Source organism: Pipistrellus kuhlii, unplaced genomic scaffold (genome assembly GCF_014108245.1).
Source record: "Pipistrellus kuhlii isolate mPipKuh1 unplaced genomic scaffold, mPipKuh1.p scaffold_m20_p_8, whole genome shotgun sequence".
Taxonomy (NCBI): Eukaryota; Metazoa; Chordata; class Mammalia; order Chiroptera; family Vespertilionidae; genus Pipistrellus; species Pipistrellus kuhlii.
Window position 1 is genome coordinate 9,475,796 of NW_023425584.1, and position 20,232 is coordinate 9,496,027.

The window sequence follows — 20,232 nt, forward strand, 5'->3', positions numbered from 1 at the left end:
TAGCTGTGCTGGTGCAGCACATATGGCACCCAATGTGGGCCTGCGTTGAATATGCCATGGCTATGCTGGCTCAGCACAAATCCTCACATAAAGAGGCAATGTTGAAATTAGAACTCTGTAATGTCTACTTCTGAGACCCATGTATTAGCTGATCAGTATTTAGTTAAATTTTAAAAAAGGAAATATGAATTTATTTTTAGAACAAAGAAACACATCATTAGTGCATAACCACTTAATATTTATGTATATGTTTTTTGTTTTTTTTACCATCCTGAAGATAGGATTTTAAGTTACTACTATTTGGTCAAGTGTGTGTCTAAAAGGATATTAGGAGAGAGAAGAATCAAACCATAGGTTTCCAATAATAGTGTCATGAGAAGACAAATTTTGCTTAAAAATATCTTTATGTATGATCACTAGAGAAATTTGCTTCCTTTCTTTCAAATAATTTTTCCAGAGCTAAAAGTTATCCTATCATATATGGATACATAGAAGTAGGATCAAGTTGTGTATGCTATATTTGATCAATATAGCTGTTAATACTCATAATAAATTTTGCTTTGACATATATTATGAACTTCAACTGGCATTCTGGATGTGAATCCTATCTAATAAAAGAGAATCATGCAAATTGACCGTACCTCTGCTATGCCTACAAGCCATGCCCACCAGCCAATCAAGAACAAGAATGCAAATTAACCCAACCAAGATGGCAGTTAATTTGCATATCTAGGTGCAGAGTGAAGACTGAAGACAGCTTCCCAGATGTAGCAGGAAGCCAAGCACTGCAGAGGGAGCGAAGCTGTAGAGAAGCAAGCAGGGCAGCAGAGAAGGGAGGGAAGCAGGTGGGGTGGCAGAGATAGCCGCAGGAAGCCCTATTCTTGCAGGAATCTTCCTGCAACAGGCCTCTAATATCTATATATTCAAATATGTGTGCATGTGTGTGTGTGCAAAACATAGAAGCTTGTTCCCTTGCTTTAAGAAAATTTACCCAAGAACATCTAAACTTTACACAATCAAATTAGAGGCCTATAATTCTGGAAATTATTAAGAATATGCACCACTGCCATAATATTGGATATATCCTTTCAGTTTAAACAATTAAAAAAGGTCTTTAACCCCTCCTCCTATATACATACACATGCATGTACAACTGAAGGGCAAAATGCTTTAAAGGCTGATTTGCCAGATTTATTCTGTATATTGGAAAGGTACCCTTCCCAGTAACTCAGAATAAACCAAGGAAGCATTTCTAAATGAGAATTTAGGCTGGTGTGGAAGAAGTTTAATACAAAATATTTCATCCAGATTGCTGATCTAATCCAGGTAAAGTTAAGTAACTTTGATTTTTTTGCTATTCAAACTATGGAAATTTTTAGATTTACTTAAGGCCCATTTAGACTCCCTCCATTCTCCTGGATAAACATTCTATGAATGTTGTTTGGTAACTCCACTGACTCAGCATAAATAATTAAAACATGGAATTTCTTATATTTAAGAGATCAACTAAATGTACAGTTTTTAGTTTTATAAGATAAATCAATCAACCACTTAATACTATAAAACTTTAACTATGTATCTTAAGAAAGAGAAAGGTATAAATCATAGTGAGGGAATATAGTTTTTTGTTTTTAGTTTTGTAAATTGCAACCTGTGGTGGTTCTAGCACATGATTTAAGGTCAGAGTAGAGCACTGAACCCTTAAGGCTAGTAAACTATTCTTAAATATATATATTTACCAAAAGGGAAAAGTAGCAAATCAAGAGAAATGTTTTTCATTGTAACAGAAGAATTTCAGTAGTTATAAGTCATTAATTGAATACCATGTGGTAGGATCTGCCAGCAGATTTTTCAGAAAAAAATTGTAAGTAGATGAAGTCTTTCTCAACCAGAGTCTCCCTCTCCCTCTCCCTCTCCTACTCTCTCTTTCTCTCCCTCTCCCCTGCTCTTGCTCTAGCTCTCATTCTATCTCTATCTCTAAAGTATAAGCCAAATTTCTATTCATCTTGTTGACTCTTGATTACCCTCTTCCTACTGCTTTTGTAGATAACATGTGTCTTTCTATAGTTTGGCTGACAGATCATTCTTTGCTTGCCTCCACAGAAGATACCATGCTAAACAATCTTAGATATAGCACATTTGGAGTTTAAAAAAGTAAACTGTTGATATTCAATTTACTTTTACATAACAGCATTGCACTGATGTTTGGGGGTCTGGAACATTAGTTACTGATTCAAGTCATGTGAGGCAGGATTTTCAGCAACCTCGTATTTGCCCACATGTCTACTTGTCTCTTACTTTTAAGCCTAATTTGTGATATTTTCCTCTAGCTAAGATACCATCAAATTGTTCCATTTTAGCCAGTTACAATTTGTGAGGAAATCAGATTTTAAACTTGTCCTTAGTCCCGTCATTTATTTCAAATGGAAGTTTTACACCAAAATTGTAGGTTTGGATAAACACAAAGAGCTGCTCATAAACGGAAACCTTGTCATCTGGTGAAGAAAGATTTCATGACAAAACTGTGAACTGTTGATAAGTACCATCAAAACTATGTAAACTTCAATCTTTATCTAAGTTCCAAGTTGTTAGGTGGAATATGGTTAATGCAATGATGTTTCTAACACTCAGCACTTTGCACACTGTGTCCTCATTTTATAATCTTAGAGGATAGATTTCGGAGATTTTCTTAGTAAAATGGACAAATGTTTCCAATATATGGACAATAGATAATGACAAAAGAAGCCAGCTCTTTCTGGTTTTCCCATTTACATAAATGTGATAAGTTAAATTTGTATTTTTCTGTATATTATAAATCTGCATTATATTTTTGCCTTTGATTTCATGGCTCCTCCCCACCTGAAACCCCCCACCCACATACACACACAAAAAGGTGAGAAAAGAATGCTTTACACAACAAAAATAATCCAGTTTATGATATTCATCTAGTTTATGACATTCATAAAAACTTGGAACTAAAAGGAATTTTGTTTTAAACTTTGCTGATTCACACCAACTCATCTTTATGAATTTTTTCCCCTCAATTTGAATTATGCTGTGATTGTGGGTCATCAAAACATTCATCTGGCCTTATTTATTCTGTACTATGCCTTTTTATATAGATTACTAGGATCCCAGTACACAAAGATTTGTGCACAGGGGTTGGGTCCCTTAGCCCAACCTGCACCTCTCCAATCTGGGAGTTTCTGTTTGTCCTTGCAATCATATAAGCAAATTGTCTGAGACCCCAACCTAGTTTGGGTTAGTGCTTACATAATAATAGAGGTCTTTTTTCCCCCCTTTGTTCCATTGGTGAAGATTTCTTAGAAGTTGCAGGATATCTTGCATTTAATTTTTCCTATACACTCTGACTTATGTCTCTCACCTTTGCTTTCCTTCCATCCCCCACCCACAACAGTAACTTGTTCCAGGATCACTTTGTTCTAGTGTTTAGAAGATCCCACAATGCATATGCCACCAGAACTACATTTCCCAGCATTCCTAGTGCTCCCCACACTCTTGGTTTCCACTTCTGGTCCAGGGGCTATAGAAATCAAAAGGACTGTGAACTCCAACCACTCCCAGGCTGGGCTGACAGGACTGGACCTGGGACCCTCGGCACCAGTGCATGTGTGTGCTGCCCACAAGCCCACCACTTTTGTCAGGTTAATTTACATACTCACTCCGGCTTGGCTGTGGGTGTCACGGATGTATGGTCAATTTACATATTTGTCTAGATTAATATAGATTATATTTGTTCTCAGAGGCAAAATTACCCTGATTTCTTTTATATTTTTTTATCTTCTTCATTTCCTATCTCCTTAACCATTTAGACTATCTGTTGAGGCATATTTTTACATACTTTTAAAATATCAAGATACATGTTTGCACAATGGCTATGTTCTCTTGAGCTAAATTTTTTTGAGATATAAAAGAATTATTAAATTGTTCAGTGGAGGCTTTATGTTTGAAAATATGCAGGGAATGGCTAAATTAAAAAACTCTGCCTATTTCCAGTTCCTTTTCTCTTTCTGACTAGCTGAATCCTAAGCAAGTCATTTATCACCTCTATTTCTTTGTTTTCTAATCAATAAAGTAAGATTAATAATAGCATCTATTTTATGGCATTGTTAAGAGAATTAGGTTGATTAATCTCTAGCAAATATAGTAAAGAGTACTACACCAAGTAAGTGCTATATATATATATATGCTTGAACATTAAATTTATTTAATTTCATAAATAATATTGATAGCATCATATGGTAGATATATAGCACAATTTACTGCATTTCTCTCTTGTAGATATTTATGTCCAGCTCAACTTCAAAACCTAGAGGAAAGCCATATTTCTTTACTGGTACTATCTGTACTTGTAATAGTGAGGTATAAATATTCACTTATAAACTCTGCCAGTCCTTGCCGGTTTGGCTCAGTGGATAGAGCGTCGTCCTGCGGACTGAAAAGTCCCAGGTTCGATTCCGGTCAAGGGCATGTACATTGGTTGCGGGCACATCCCCAGTAGGCGGTGTGGAGGAGGCAGCTGGTCGATGTTTCTCTCTCATCAGTGTTTCTAGCTCTCTATCCCTCTCCCTTCCTCTCTGTGGAAAATCAATTAAAAAAATATATATATATACATATATATATATATATATATATATATATATATATATATATATATATATATATATTAGCCGAAACCAGTTTGGCTCAATGGATAGAGCGTCGGCCTGCAGACTGAAGGGTCCCAGGTTTGATTCCGGTCAAGGGCATGTACATTGGTTGTGGGCACATCCCTGGTGGGGGGTGTGCAGGAGGCAGCTGGTCGATGTTTCTCTCTCATCAATGTTTCTGGCTCTCTGTCCCTCTCTCTTCCTCTCTGTAAAAAATCAATAAAATATATTTAAAAAAATATATATATATATTAAACTCTGCCAGTCCCTGTAAGTCTGTACATGTCTCTCTAATTGATACTAAAGATTATTAAACTGAAAAAATTGTAACAACATGGTTAATATAAAAGGAAGATCATGGAACATATCAATTATTGATTTTTTAAGGAATAATGACCCCAAAAGACACATTAAAAAGTAATCATTCCAAACTGGCTGTCTAGACTACCCTACACAAAAATATAAGAGATTCTGTGTTTTAAAATAGTGAATTATTATAGTAAGTTTAAATCATTAAAGAGACACAAAATTATGAAAGTAAAACCAATATTTATGTATTAAATATAAACAAAATAATAAAATACTCAATATGTGATTTAGCTAATATTTGATAGCATTAAAATGTAAGAAAAGTGTTAATAACATTGTGAAAATATAAGATAAAACATCCAGGATAACTAAGTTCCTTGCTTGCCAGGAACTGCAAGATTATTTTCCTGTTTCTCTCCTGTGTGTTTTGACTGTTTTGTTAGTTGTACACAAATAGAAATGAGGAGTAAATGTGAGAATATTAATATTAAAACACATTGCATAAATGTTTAATTAATGAAAAATAAATGTAAGCATGACACATTTATGTTGACGGTGGGACTTGGATGTTAAATAATATCATGAGGGTAGATTGTCTGACAGAATGGCTCAGAGCATAGATGTGAGGGAGATATAAAAAAAAATCAGATCATGGTCAAAATCAGAAGACTCATTTTCTTCTCCTTTACCTACCTATATCTACTGTCTAAACATTGTGTTCTCAGATCATTCATTCCCCAAGTAAATCAAATTAATGTATTTTCGTTTAAAATCATTTAAATTCACTTAGATTTATATTTAAATCAAATTTTCACACTTATTCCGTTCATACTAAATTCAATTTAAAGGCTCTCTCCAGCAAAAAATTGTGAAGATATTTATTATACTGTTATTTGTGGCTCTGAATATTTATAAAGAAAAGAATTCATACAGTTAATTATTACACAGTCATTAAAGAGAATGAGTTAGCCCTTTAGGTATTAACATTAAAGGCTGTCCAAGATATAGTGAGTAAAAAACTGAAAGTTGAAGGAGAGTAGAAATAATCCTATTATATTTTATTTTTTTCTACATTCTCTCATAAAAAATCATAGTTTTATTTTAACACAAACACAAATTTGAGTTCAGAAGAAGGTACCAAAGAGTAAATGTTTGTTCTTTCTGTTACTAAGATAGGTGAGGGAATTCACTTTTATAAATTTTTGCATTTAATTGGTTTCAAACAAGTCAATGACATTTTTCTAATAAAATATACATACACTTTTAATTGTATGTTAAAATATGAATATGAAAGTTCATAATTCTTGAAAACAGTATATAGGCATATGGGGATATATCTACATTGCCATTTACAGAGCATTTTAAAATTCTCATACCTGGGTCCCTCTTTAGACTTACTGAATGTACCAGAATTATTGTGGCCAACCCAGATAATTCTGATGATCAAGCCAGGTTTGAACAACCAAGTTTGATACTAGCTCTTCTAGCTTACTACATATAATAGAATTAGTTATTCATGCAATTAATTTGATTCAATCCTGTCTCAATTCTAATTATTATAAAATTAACATAAAATTGCTATTCTAATTTTTATTTTTAAAAATCTATTCGCTACATTAAATAGTACCTACTTCATAAAATCTTTTGGAAGATCTCTTGAAGAATAATTGAATGACTCAACAAGAATTTATGAAGTGTATGCTTTATGACTGGTTCTGTTCTAGGAGGTAAAAATGCAAAGGTGAACAATATAGAAAAGAGAGCATCTCATAAAGAAAATCTCATAAATAACTGTTCAACTGCTTTTATCATACAACTAATTTTATCCTGTAGTGGTCCTCAAATGTGAGTAGACATCACATTCACCAGAGGTCCTATTAAACTAGAGATGATTAGACCCCACCCTCGGAGGTTCTGATTTACTAAGTCTGGGCTGGGGCCCAAAAATGTGCATTGCTAAGGAGTTCCTAAGTGGTGCTGATACTACTTTCTGGTTGAGGACCATACTTTTTGAGAACTACTAAAAAGCCATCTATTTCCTTTCTTCCATTGATTGATACAAAAGTAAGCTCCAATCCTGTGGTCTTTCTCTAGCAAAAAATGGAAGACCTTGACATGTTAAGTATCAATTTCATAACCGGAATTCTTTAACTTTCCTATCCTGATAACTAAAGCATGTTTTACCTGGAATTGTGTATACTTGTATAAGCATTCAAAATACTTTTTGGAAAAGTCTGTATCTAGCTGTGGAGAAAAAGTCAGTGAGACGAAGAGAAAGAACTGGAAGTTTATAAAATATATGCAATAATGGAACAGCTACAGTGAATGTGAACCATTTTGATTGCCCTTTGCTTCCTCTGAGAATTAGTCTACACAGTTACCAGTGTTGTTGAGATCAAATGAATTAATATTTATGGAAACTCTCTGAAAAGTGTAAAGAGCTATAAAGTATAGGCTACTTAGGAGAATTCCTAAGCTCATTTCTAATTCCTAGAAGAAAACCATGGAATATCTCTTGTTTGGCCAACCCAAAGAGAAACACTCCCCATTGCATTGCCTACTCTGAATCTAACCTCTCTTCTCTCCTAAATTAATGCATGTTTAGGCCTGGGAAATGCTTTGTGCCACTTATCAAATGCCACTAAGGTGAGCATTCCCTTTTTAACACACCTCTAAGTCTCCACACTGTGGAGAGGAGCCAAACACAGGCCTACATCTTGAGATTTCTGAAGAACATGTGCCATGTGTTTGTCGTCAGCAAAGCACTTCTGAAGAGCCTTTTAATGAGTTTCATGGAGAAAATGTGAAGAAATAGTAATGCAACTAATCACTTCCTACCTTCCCACTGAACCTCTTATTAATTAACATATTAATGTTCTGTTTGATTTCCTAAATTTAGTTTGAGAGATAGTAAAACAGCTATTTTCAAATTAAATTAAATTGAGTTGTGAAAAGATTTCAACCAATATAGGGCTTTTTGTACTCTACTATTAATAATTTCAGTACTTATTAAGGTTTAAAAAAAAAAAGGAAAGAAAGAAAAGAAAAAGAAATCAATGAGTTTGAAATGAAAGTGTTTATATTACTTTAGGCTAAATCTATTTATGAATAACTTACTCCCTCCATGATAATGTTTTACCATGTATGTGACATTAGGAAATGCAAATTCCAATGCTTACAGAGAGAGAAAATTTTCCTCAGTTACCATAAATATCACCCAACTATCCATTTGGAGAATTAGTATAGATATAAATGATAAAACTTAAGATTTTTTTTCTTAGTACAGTAGACATCTTTACTGTTAATAGTCTGCAATAATCCTTTGATTTTCAGTGGAATATTGCTGACAGTGTACGGTGCTAATTTCAGGTAAAATTATCTTTTATCTTCCTCTAATGCTTTTCTTTTTAGCAAAAGAGATTTGTTTAGAATTCTATTCTAATGGATTTTAATGGGAAATGTTATATAAAGTAGTTCTTAAAACCAGAGCTTTTGCACCACTATAGATAAAATGGTTATCACTTATTCTCCTTCAACAAATAACTTTCAAATATATTTATATTGATTTAGGTTTTCTAGATCATTTTATGTTGAACTTCAGGATGTCTTCTATTGCTGGTGTTTACAACTATCCCTTTTCAACCCTCAGTTAACATTTCGAAAATTAATTTGCAGTAACATCTTGGGTTGGCACCAAAACTCTACCACCTGTAGAATTAAATATGGCTGTATCAGAAAATGTTCCAGTCTATGTTTCACTCTTGGATGATACAAGTGTTTCCGTGCTTCTCAAACTTCATTGGGTTTACAGATCATATGGAGATCACATTAATGTGCAAATCCTGATTTAGTAGATCTGGGGTAGAGTCTGAGATTGCATACTTTGAGTAGCAAGATTTTAGAGATCATTGGTAAGCCAAAAGTAAATTTGTATAATGTTTTCAATAATTGTACTGGTAAGTCTCACAGCTTTCCTGGGAAACAGAGTTTGCTACTCATAAGCAGTACCTTCCACAGGATTGAAGTACTTTTATCAAACAAAAATAATGATTTCTATCTTTTTTTACCTTTCTAAAGCAGAACATTTTGTTAGATGAAGGGTATCTTTAGTAATTGTCAATACTGCTTTGTCTATGTGTAATTGTAAACTGTAATATATTTGTAATATTTTTCAGCAAAGTTTGTAATTTGAACTAAACATTTGGGGGGGGGGGGGTAGAAATTCATTATAATCCATGTGGAAGAGTTTCTTAAAATGTGTTTTTTTCTTCCCATTTTCCAAGAATCTTATAAAAGTGAACAGACAATAAAGTTCAGGAGGAAAAAACACAACAGTTTTCTCTTACAGACAGCAGTCACGATCAGTCAATATCTCCTAAAAATCAATAATATTTATTAGGATACTACAAGAAGTATTTGGAACATCAGAATAACTGCTTCTTTGCCAACTCAATGATATGTCACTTCTTAGAATCTCCTGCCATCAAACCCTCTGTGCCTTTTAAGTATTCAATAAAGAATACACATCTTTAGGTTATTTTTGTCACTGGGTGAAACACTCTTTGAGAGAAATTTCTTTCTTTAGTGGAACCCCCTTCTGGTCCTAAGTGCGTATTTTTGTTCAGAGCAGTGATTCTCAAACCTTAGTGTGCTTCAAAATCACCAGGGTCTGCTTGCTAAATAAAACACAGATTGCTAGGCTCCACCTCGATAGTTAACTGGTTTGATAGATGTAATGCAGGGCACAAGAACTGGCACTTCTAACAATTTTCCAGGTGAGACTGATCTGATGATCTGAGGCCCACACTATGAAACCTAGTCAGTTAAGAAAATCTACTTTCCTTGTGTCTGCTTATCAAAGATGTTTTCACTAATTATAAGGATACTAGGTTAATAAAAAGAAATGTGAGGATCCAAGCCTGTATCAAAAACTTTGACACAAAAGCCAGAGCAACCTCAGAACTTTAATCACTCAATAGAAGTCAAGGAGCATGGGCTTTCCTGTGTCCCATAAGGGAGAGAGATTCTTCAGGTAACAGCTTCAAGATGACTTGGCCAGGGATGCCTTCTCAGAGTCTCATATTAGGACAGATGCCCTTGAATTATCCAGCACACTGTGATTGACCTTCGTGGTGATAATCACAGGTGTGATGGCCCAACTATTATACTTGCAAAAATATTTGTTTAGTGACTGTTCATTTTTATGTACCATAATCGGCTTTCCCAGTTACTTCTATATGATGCTTACTATCCACTACACAGTGTAGCACATAGTTGACACTCAGTATCAACCAAAATAAATGGAGAATGTTACCATACTCATATGTACACAGTGATGGCAGGCGTTAAGTCTGAATCCATGACAGCTATTTTTTATATTGATTGTGACATTCTTGCATGCTGAACTGAATCATAGCCCAGGAATTATTTTCAATACAGACAGCCTCGACCAGTTGTCATATATGGCATATGAGATAAAATGTAATTGCCATCCATACAATGAACTCTATTCAGAATGGCATTCGCTTTGTTCACTCGATATTCCCTTTTTCCTTCTACCTTTGTTCATGCTATTTCATTTATCTGAAATAGCCACTCACCTCCAAACACACTCCATTTGTTGAAAACCTATTAATTCCTTAAGTCCTATCTTTAGCACCATCTTTTCTGCAAAGCCTTTGAAATCCCCTTAATTAGATAAAATATCTGATGACTCCAACCTTACTCTACCTTACAATCTAGTAATTCATATGCCTGCCTTTACCTTTTTACTGAATTGGCCCTCCTTAAAGATAGGGAACACTTGTTCAATTTTTCTTTTTTAACATAACAACTATATATTGATATCTTTTAAAAATATATATATTTTATTGATTTTTTTTTTTTTTTACAGAGAGGAAGGGAGAGAGATAGAGAGCCAGAAACATCAATGAGAGAGAAACATCGACCAGCTGCCTCCTGCACACCCCCTACCAGGGATGTGCCTGCAACCAATGTACATGCCCTTGACCAGAATCGAACCTGGGACCTTTCAGTCCTCAGACCGACGCTCTACCACTGAGCCAAACCAGCTTCGGCTATATATTGATATCTTATTATGTACCAGGACTGGAGCTAAGTTCTAGGGGTATAAAGATAACTTAGACCTATCATCTGTCTTCAAAGGGGTCACCGTTTTCTAGGACATAAAGTATGCTCAAAGGCACAATTATAGAAAAATAAAGCACAGTGTAGGGTACAAAGGAGGGATAAAAAAAGAAATAATCTACTCTCTGTGGGTTGGGTGTTATGAGAGAAGATACTACAGTGGCTAGAGGAAAGTAAGAAGCTGAAGAGAAGAGATTTTCCAGGTGTGAAGTATATGTGTGGTAGCTGTTCAGTTTCTTCCATTTAACTTATTTGAATTGATCTAAGCATAGTTCATTAAATGGAGGTGGGTTAAACAAATTCTATCTTATTTTCTTACATCTCATTAGTTTTTTGAATGCTGCATGAAGTTTTCATGGATCCCATACTCAAATCCTCCCATTTTCAGTTATCTCTCTATAACACATGTGTCAAACACAAGGCCCGCGGGCCAAATCCGTCCCGCCAGGCCTTGCAATGTGGCCCGCACTGCGCTGTCATCACTGCACTCTGCTGCGTTTCCATCACAATGACAGTTTATGACTGTTCAGTAAACCATTCGGCCCGCGATTTAGGCTGGATTTTAGATTTTGGCCCCTTCTCTGATTGAGTTTGACACCCCTACTCTATAATAACACAATATACCTTACCTCAATCATGCATCTCTTGACCTTACCTAATTCCATGGACCATACTGGTTGTCTGGTATCTTGAAATTGTAACACTGTTTCCAATAGGAAGAACCATAACAAGCCACATCAGATATCTGGACCCTCCTAAAACACACTGAGTGGCAACTATGATCTCTGAACGCATAATAGTCTGGCCACTCAGTGTATATCCTATATAATAAAAGGCTAATATGCAAATTGTCCCCTCAACCAGGAATTCGACCAGCAGGCAGGCCAGTCAACCACCCATATCCTCTACCCCTAGCCCCGGACCCCACCCAAGCACAAATTCATGAACTAGAGGGAGGATTCCTCAGCTCAGCCTGCCCTCTCTCACAGTTCAGGAACCCTCAGGGGTGGGAGGTGACCTGGCGACCAGGGGAAGGCGATGTCCCCATCACACCTCTGCTGCTGCCACTGGTGTCAGTGCAAGCCTCAGCTGGCCCTAGTTACCTGAGCCTCGGAGGGCCCTGGGTGGCTGGGCAGCTGATATTTGAGGCTTGCCTGTGCCTCAGGACGACTCTGGGTGACTGGGAGACTCCAGAGGCAGGTGTGCAGAGTGGCAGAACCCACCTGGGGGCAGGACAAGTCGTGCTGCATGCCTGCTGCCCTGGCGGGACTAAGGTAACTGGGTGCCACCATCTTGTGGCTCTGGGCTCGCTCTGCCATCTTTGAGGGTGGGGCAATCAATTAGTATATTCCCTCTTTATTGGGTGTGGGTGCCATCATCTTTGTGAGGGTGTGATGGTCAATTAGTATATCCTCTCTTTATTAGATAGAATATATACACTGAGTAGCCAGATTATTATGTGTTCAGAGATCATAATATGAAATAAGAAATATGCCAAGTACCCAAGTCCAGTTTGCTCTTCTCAGCCTGGATACAGGCAGTACAGTGCTACCAGAATCACCAGGAAGGATTTCAGAAGGTGGCCCAAGGCTAGACTTGCCTTTCTCTTTTCCAAAAATACCACCCAATCACCATTCAACCCTGTTCTCCCTTACTATAGAACATTAGACTGCTTTGCTCCAGGCTGGAGATGTGTTTCAGAAAGTCTGGGTGTGACTCCAAGTCTTTGTAGTCTGAACCAGCACCACAGTGGGGAGTGTGACAGGTGACCCAGATCATACTTCATCCCAGGTAAATTATCCTGATATTTCAGGGTTCGCTTAGAAACAAAGGCAACTGTATAATGTTCTTCCTTTCACAACTTCTATAAAATGGGAAACATTAGATTTAATTTAAATTTAAATTTTAAATGATTGAAACTTCTACCTTTTGCCAAGTAACCTGCCCCAAACTCCCTTCTCTGTTGTCTTTCTACCAAAAGAAAAAAGGGGGAGGGGCGCCTAAACCAGTTTGGCCCAGTAGATAGAGCGTTGGCTTGGGGACTGAAGGGTCCCAGGTTTGATTCTGGTCAAGGGCATGTACCTTGGTTGCTGGCATATCCCCAGTAGGGGGTGTGCAAGAGGCAGCTGATCAATGACTCTCTCTCATCAATGTTTCTAACTCTGTATCTCTCCCTTCCTCTCTGTACAAAATCAATAAAATATATTTAAAAAAAAAAGGGGGGGGGGAGGTTGTAATTGTCTTCCCCTTCTCCACCTAATACAGAATTTTAGAATTCTATTTCTTTTATTGATCCTTCACTTCCAATATGACTTACTTAGGCAGAAAGAATGGAAAGCATATCGGACATCCTTCCAACAAATTGTTTACTGTGTTGTCAGCTGTATGCAAGGAGATTTCCTGGTCATACTTCCCTCTCAGAACAGCTTCATTAAGAAAGTGCAGTTGTCCTCAGTTTACAGATGAGGAAACAAGATGAATAATTAAGAAACTTGCAAAGATCACACAGGGAGGAAAGGTGGCTTCAAGCCCAGGTGTCTGATTCTGTAGCCCAGGAGGCTTTTTCTTCAAGGAGCTGGTATTTCAGTTCATTTTGTTGGGGCCACAGACATTGAGGCAATGATGAGTTTGAACATGCTGTAATGTACCAGCTTAATTATATAAGTGAAACTGTCCCTCTCACAATTCCTTCAGTCTCATTCTCATCCTGACATTGGGATCTGTAACAATGTTCTCCCATACTAGGCTTCTAGCTTTTGTGCTTTTCTTTCCCTTTGATAACCATTTTCCCCCTTCATTTAAGATTCTGTATCATCTCTCTTTGATCTAAGCACCTTTTCTTTCTTCTGCGGAGTGTTTCTTCCCAGGTCCCCTCGTTTCATTATTTGGGATTTTGACCTACCTTTCTCTTTTAGCTTTAAGCTTTGGGATTTCTCTTCAACTGAGGTGATCATCTACCCATCCTGTTTCTTTCATTCAGTTTTCAACCATATATATTTTTTCTGTTCCCTATTATTCTAGATTTCATCTTTCTAACTTAATCCTTACTAAAAAAATGGAAAGATTTTTCCTCCCTTGCATTTCTGATACTAGTGTTTTAACTATGAGGAAGACTACCAACCCTGTCATTATTAATTTTATTGAGCATGTACTTATTTCTCTAGGTTTTTGTATGGTTGTATAGTACAATTATCTTCTCTGTGACCTGACTGAAATGAATTGACACGTTTTGATATAATTGTCATCAAGGCTCAGATTTCAGAGTCAAAAGGGATTTATAGCAAGAGACGGGATAATATACTCACTCACACCTGGAATCACAGTGCCTCATTAGTGAGAAGTAACATTTCCAGAAAATAGCTTCCAGAAAGCAGGCTGGCTTTCAGCCATTTCAAACCAGAGGATTTTCTATTTTAAGGAATTTTCACCATAATTATTCATTCTAGTGTTAAACATCACACTTTCCTCTCTGAGCTACAAAATCTACTACAAGATAATGCAATGGATTATGTACATTCTGTCCTCCGAGTGATTTACTGTCACTATCACATAATGCATCAAGAAAGGCCTAATGTGTTTTTTAATAAAATGAGCCATATCCCTCACATTGCAGTGATTATAGCTTAGTATTTCTTTTCTATTTGGTAAAGGAAATAAAAGCAAGTGTTTCCAGAACAGAGGAATTGCAAAGGGAAAAAGTAGAATGCAATGCACCCAAGCAACACAAGAGGTCACCTTTACACAGGCCTGCTCTTTCAGGATAGCGCTGCCTCTGCAAGGTGCATAGATAACATGTGGAGAACAGCACCAAAGAGATTTACAAATGCTTCAGAAGCATAAACGGAGCCAAATTTCTTGGTTTAGAATTAATATTTGTAATAATATCTTGAAAACTATCTCCAAGCCGGAATTATCCTCCTGTTGCCATATAAACCCTCAAAATGTATTTAAGTTGCCTCTCCACCTTCTGCAGGCATAAGGCCTCAACCTAAGCTTATTCTCACTGGCTCGCATATTCTCCCTCTATGCTTCCTTATTTTTGCTCTTCTAACATCTTAAGTTGAGGCCTGATCTATTAAAGTAGATCCTTCACTTTCTTTTTCTGGCCTTGCCTAATGAACTCATTTTGCACATTGCTGTTAAGCTGACTCATGGAGGCAGTTTTGATCCAGTGCTCTTTAGTTCTCTAACGTCAGGCTCAGTACAGTGTCAATTTCCTCTTGCTGTTCTGACAAATTACCACAAACTTAGGGCCTGAAACAACACATTTATTTTTGTAGATAAAATCTGATACAGAATGCATTGGGCTAAGGTCAAGGTGTCGGTGGCATTGCAGTACTTTCTGGAGGCATAAGGGGAACCATTTGTCCAGCGGTCACCTGAACACCTTGGCTCATTGCCTCTTCCTTTGTCATTGAAGACAGCACCATAGGACTAAGCCTTTTCCTGTTGATATTTCTCTGATTTTTCACAATCACAACTTCCTCTAATGCTTTTAAGGACCCTTGTGGTTACACTGGGCCCACCCAGGTAATCTAGGATAATCTTATTTTTAAGTCACTTGGTTTACAACTTTAATTCCATCTGCAACCTTAATTTCCCTTTGCCATGTATTTTAATAGATTTATTGGTTCCTGGGATTAGGATGTGGACATCTTTGGAGAAAAGGAGCCAATGCACATGGAATGGAAAGTGTTTCAAGATCTGGCCCAGTATAACTCTCCATCCTATTCCTCTTCCAGAGTGCATCCTCATTCTTTTGTATCCAGTGCTTCAGCCATAGTAACCTCCCCATGAACAGCCATTATCCATTCTTGACTCTCAACTTGGTTCATGCTGTTCTCATTACCCAGGTGGTTATTCTTCATCATCTTCAGAAGGAACAGATTTGGTAAGCTTTTGACTTACTTAAAATGTCTAATCTATAAATACTCCAAATGCTAGGTTTAAATGTTCTTAAACACTGCTAAACAAGGAAATATGCATTAACCTTTTAGAATTTTAAAGTGTATGTGCAAAGAATAAAGACAAATGAAAAGTTTTTTTGTTTGTTTTTTAAAAATATAATTTATTGATTTTTTTACAGAGAGGAACAGAGAGAGATAGAGAGTTAGAAACATCGATGAGAGAGAAACATTGATCAGCTGCCTCCTGCACTGCCCCCTCTGGAGATGTGCCTGCAACCAAGGTACATGCCTTTGACCAGAATCAAATCTGGGACCCTTTAGTCCACAGGCCAACACCCTATGCACTGAGCCAAATGGGTTAGGGCAAATGAAAGTTTTTGAGTTAAAAAAAAAAAAATGAAGTCAGAAAAGCTGAAATACAAAAGAGCTGTAATTACAAGGACACAAAGACAAATAAAAGATTTTTCAATGTTTTTCTATTTATGAGAACAAAATAAGGAAGTGCTTTGGGTTAACAAAGAAAATAACTTTTTTTTTTTCCAAAGCATAGCATTCCAAGAGTAAAACAAACTCTTTAGAGGAGTTGGTTGCAGGAACCAAATACTTATTTGGGAGCACCATTCTACCCTAAGAAGGGCCAAAGAGATGAAGGAAAATTGAGAAGGAAATACAGCTCTCATTTTCAAAAGGAGAATAAGATAAATACTCATAACTGCAGATCAGAGCATGACCTTTGGCATTCAAAAGACTTTAGGACAAGTTACCTTAGTTCCTCAATGAGATATCATGTTAACACTTCACCCTTAGAACCTCTACCACATTAAAAGTTTCCATCAATTTTCAGAGCAACCTGATTTCAATAATGAAACAATATCAGTAGGCAAGGTAAGTGTCTTAGTATAACCATATGAGCTGACTAGAACATAAATGTTATGCTGAAGTATAGATAGGTTTATCCAAGCCTCAAATATCCTTCTGGACAACATATTTTTAAATTCAGGGGGGGTGAAATTTCTTTTTATAAATTTAATTGTTTGTGTGACCTTATTGAAGCAAAAGTGTTCAATGTGTGTGTTACTTAATAGTATGTTTCTTATTACTTTAGGATTTTTCACTCATGCCTTACTGTACATTTACCAACTGATGGAGCTGATAGGAATTATTTAAAAATTTTAGATGAGCATATTACAAATAGGTAAGAGTCTGGACCTTGAAATGGGTAGACTTAGAATAGGGCCCTGGCTCTGCCACTTACTAGTCATGTAGCTTTATACAAGTGAGTTAAGCATTCCGGACCTCAGTTTCCTCGTTTATAAAACTATGATAGAGGAAAGAGCATCCACACATTGCATTAACTATATAAAATTATATGGGATAAACACACTTAACATATAATATTTGTCCATCATGGTGGAGATAACTACAGGGTTGGTGTCCATACTGCCTCTCAACATAAGAGAGTTTCCATACACTTAAACAGCTTTAAAAAATGAGTGAACCTAATTCAATAAGATTAAATTGAATTGTATTATTCAGTTTGAGCAAAGACAAAGCAAAACAATGTTTTTGTACGGGACTAGAATAAGAAAGACATAGTCTGTGAAAGTAAGATATAAAAATAGGTGAAACTTTTCAGAAACTGTGTTTAATATAAATTAAAGTACCTACCAAAATAAGTAGCATCCTCTTTAATTATATCTATAGAAATATGGAAAGTAATATAAAGCAAAGATCAGATACACTGAGCTTTTTGCTGTCAAAAATCTTTGATAATCTCAGAGGTGATTCAAGGTTCAGTCTAAGTTGAATGCAAACAGAAGAGAAAGATATTCAGAGGGTAGTCAGAAAAGTAAAAAAAAAAAAAAGTGCCATTGAATTATGACTTGAAAAGCAGTGCTGAGGTTGTTTCCAATTTGGCACTACTATGAAAAATAAGCTGCTGTAAATATTTTTATATAAATCTTTTTGTAGATATGTATTTTAATTTCTCTAGGGGGAAATACCTAGGAGTAGAACCATGGGGTTCTACTGTAGATGTATGCTTAACTTCATTAGAGTCTGCCAGTTTTCCAATGTGGTTGTTCCATTTGACACAGTTTTTAAATTTTATTTGTCACAATGATTGATCATTTTTTGCTAACCTTAAAAACGCAGGTGTCTGGCTTTCTTAGGAAAATAAATTGGAAGACCAACATTGGACCTGTATGGCCAAAAATAACTAGCATTAAATATTCACTAATCCTTTTAGGTGGAGGCATGAACAACCCAGTTTCCTATAGACCTCACCCATCACTGCAATTCAATGCACCCATTTGGTAGCAAGTGGAGTTTGCATACCCAGTATAATGGGAAACTGGCACAATCCTAGCCACCTTTACACTTGCCGTAGACAGCTGTTGACTCATATTTGCAATTGAGTAAAAACTTGAGCTTCAGGGCATGTGTATGCTTTCTTGTTGATGATAGGTACCATCTCAGAAATACTTTTATTTTTCCTCTTGCCTCCTTTCGCAAGTGTACCTAGAAGAGGGTGCCAGAAGGAGCAGCAGATCTATTGCTAGTTACTAAAGATGGTAGTGGATATCCCAAGTTATGATTAGTGTAACCTTGGGATATGTCACCAGCTTTATATTCTGTTATTTATTTAATTAAACCTGATTATATGAAACACTATTGCTGTGCTGAGGTTCTCTCACCCTTTCGAGGTGCTTCAATACCCTAAGGCAACAGAGGGAACCCATCAGGCTGCAAATCTAGAAGAGCACACTGGGAGTGTGCTCTCTGTCCTTGATGTGAGCATTCCATCACTTTTAATTCCCCAGCTTGTTTACTTTCCTACTACATAAGAGCTGGGGCTTGTTTTCAGCATCATTGATTAAGTTGTCATTGATTTTTAAGATAGGAAATAGAACTTTCAAATTCCCCACATGAATTTAAAGCAAGTCAGATATTAACATCAAGATAAAACATTTATCAGGGCAGATGACAGAAGAGGCGAGTATCATTCAAAACCTTTCAAGGCTCACAAAGAACATGTAGAATCCGGATGTCAATTCATGCATGAGCAGGTATCAATTTTATTGTTTAATCTTAGTAAGTTCATCAACATGCTTCTAGCCCAAAGAATGAATAGCTCATTTTATACATTTTTGTCCTTGTTCAAAATTTGCATGTGTTTATTTTCTTCTTGCCAACATTAGTTGGTTTTATTTTTAATAGTTAAGCATTACTGAACCAGGTATTCTGCTAACCCTTTACAGCACAATGTGGATTAGTCCTCACAGACCTTTATTTATTTTGATTGACTGATCTTTTTGATAATTATTGTTGAAAGTATTACATATGTCCTCCCTTTTCCCCCATTGACCCATTCCAACCCCCCTCCCCTCACACAGACCTTTAGCTCAGGGTTTCTCAGGCTTGGCATTATTGGCATTTGGAGCTGAAGAATTATTTGGGGGTAGGAGAGTCTTGTGGCACTGTGGAATGCTCAAGCAGCATCCCTGGCCTTTATCCATTATGTACCAGGAACAACCCAAGTGGTGATAATAAAAAAAATGCCTCAAGGTACTACAAATAACCCCTGGGGACAAAATTACCCCTTGGTTGACAACTACTGCTTTTAGGTAAATATTATTTCTGTACCATAACAGAACTTACCCAGGGACATAAAGCCAATAAGATGAATGTTTGGACAGGAACCTAGGCATGTTTGCATTCAAATCTCAGGATCTTTGCACTAATTAATATAATCTCCAATTAATTTTAAAAACATATGCGTAAGATTATATCTAGGTAGATTGGAGGCTTTTATTAATTTTTACTCTTATGTATATATGAACTGAACACCTACTATTTGCAAAGTCCTAGATTGAAAACAGATGATAAACTTGACATGCCATTGCCACTGGAAAGCATATATCCTGTCTCAGCTAAATAGCTAATTCACAATTGAAAGCAGAAATTACATGCATTCAAATGTGCATAAAGGTTGAAATATGCATTAATATTTATTAAAGGTGACCTTTTAAGCATTCTAGTTCCGCCAGAGCCTTGGCATCATTGAAGAAGTGTATTATACAAATGTTCAGTTATTACCTGCGGTAGATTTATATAGTGAGACATATACATATCCAGATAGTACATGGGTTGGCAAATCTGGTCAATTACCTGTTTTTGTAAATAAAATTTTATTGAAC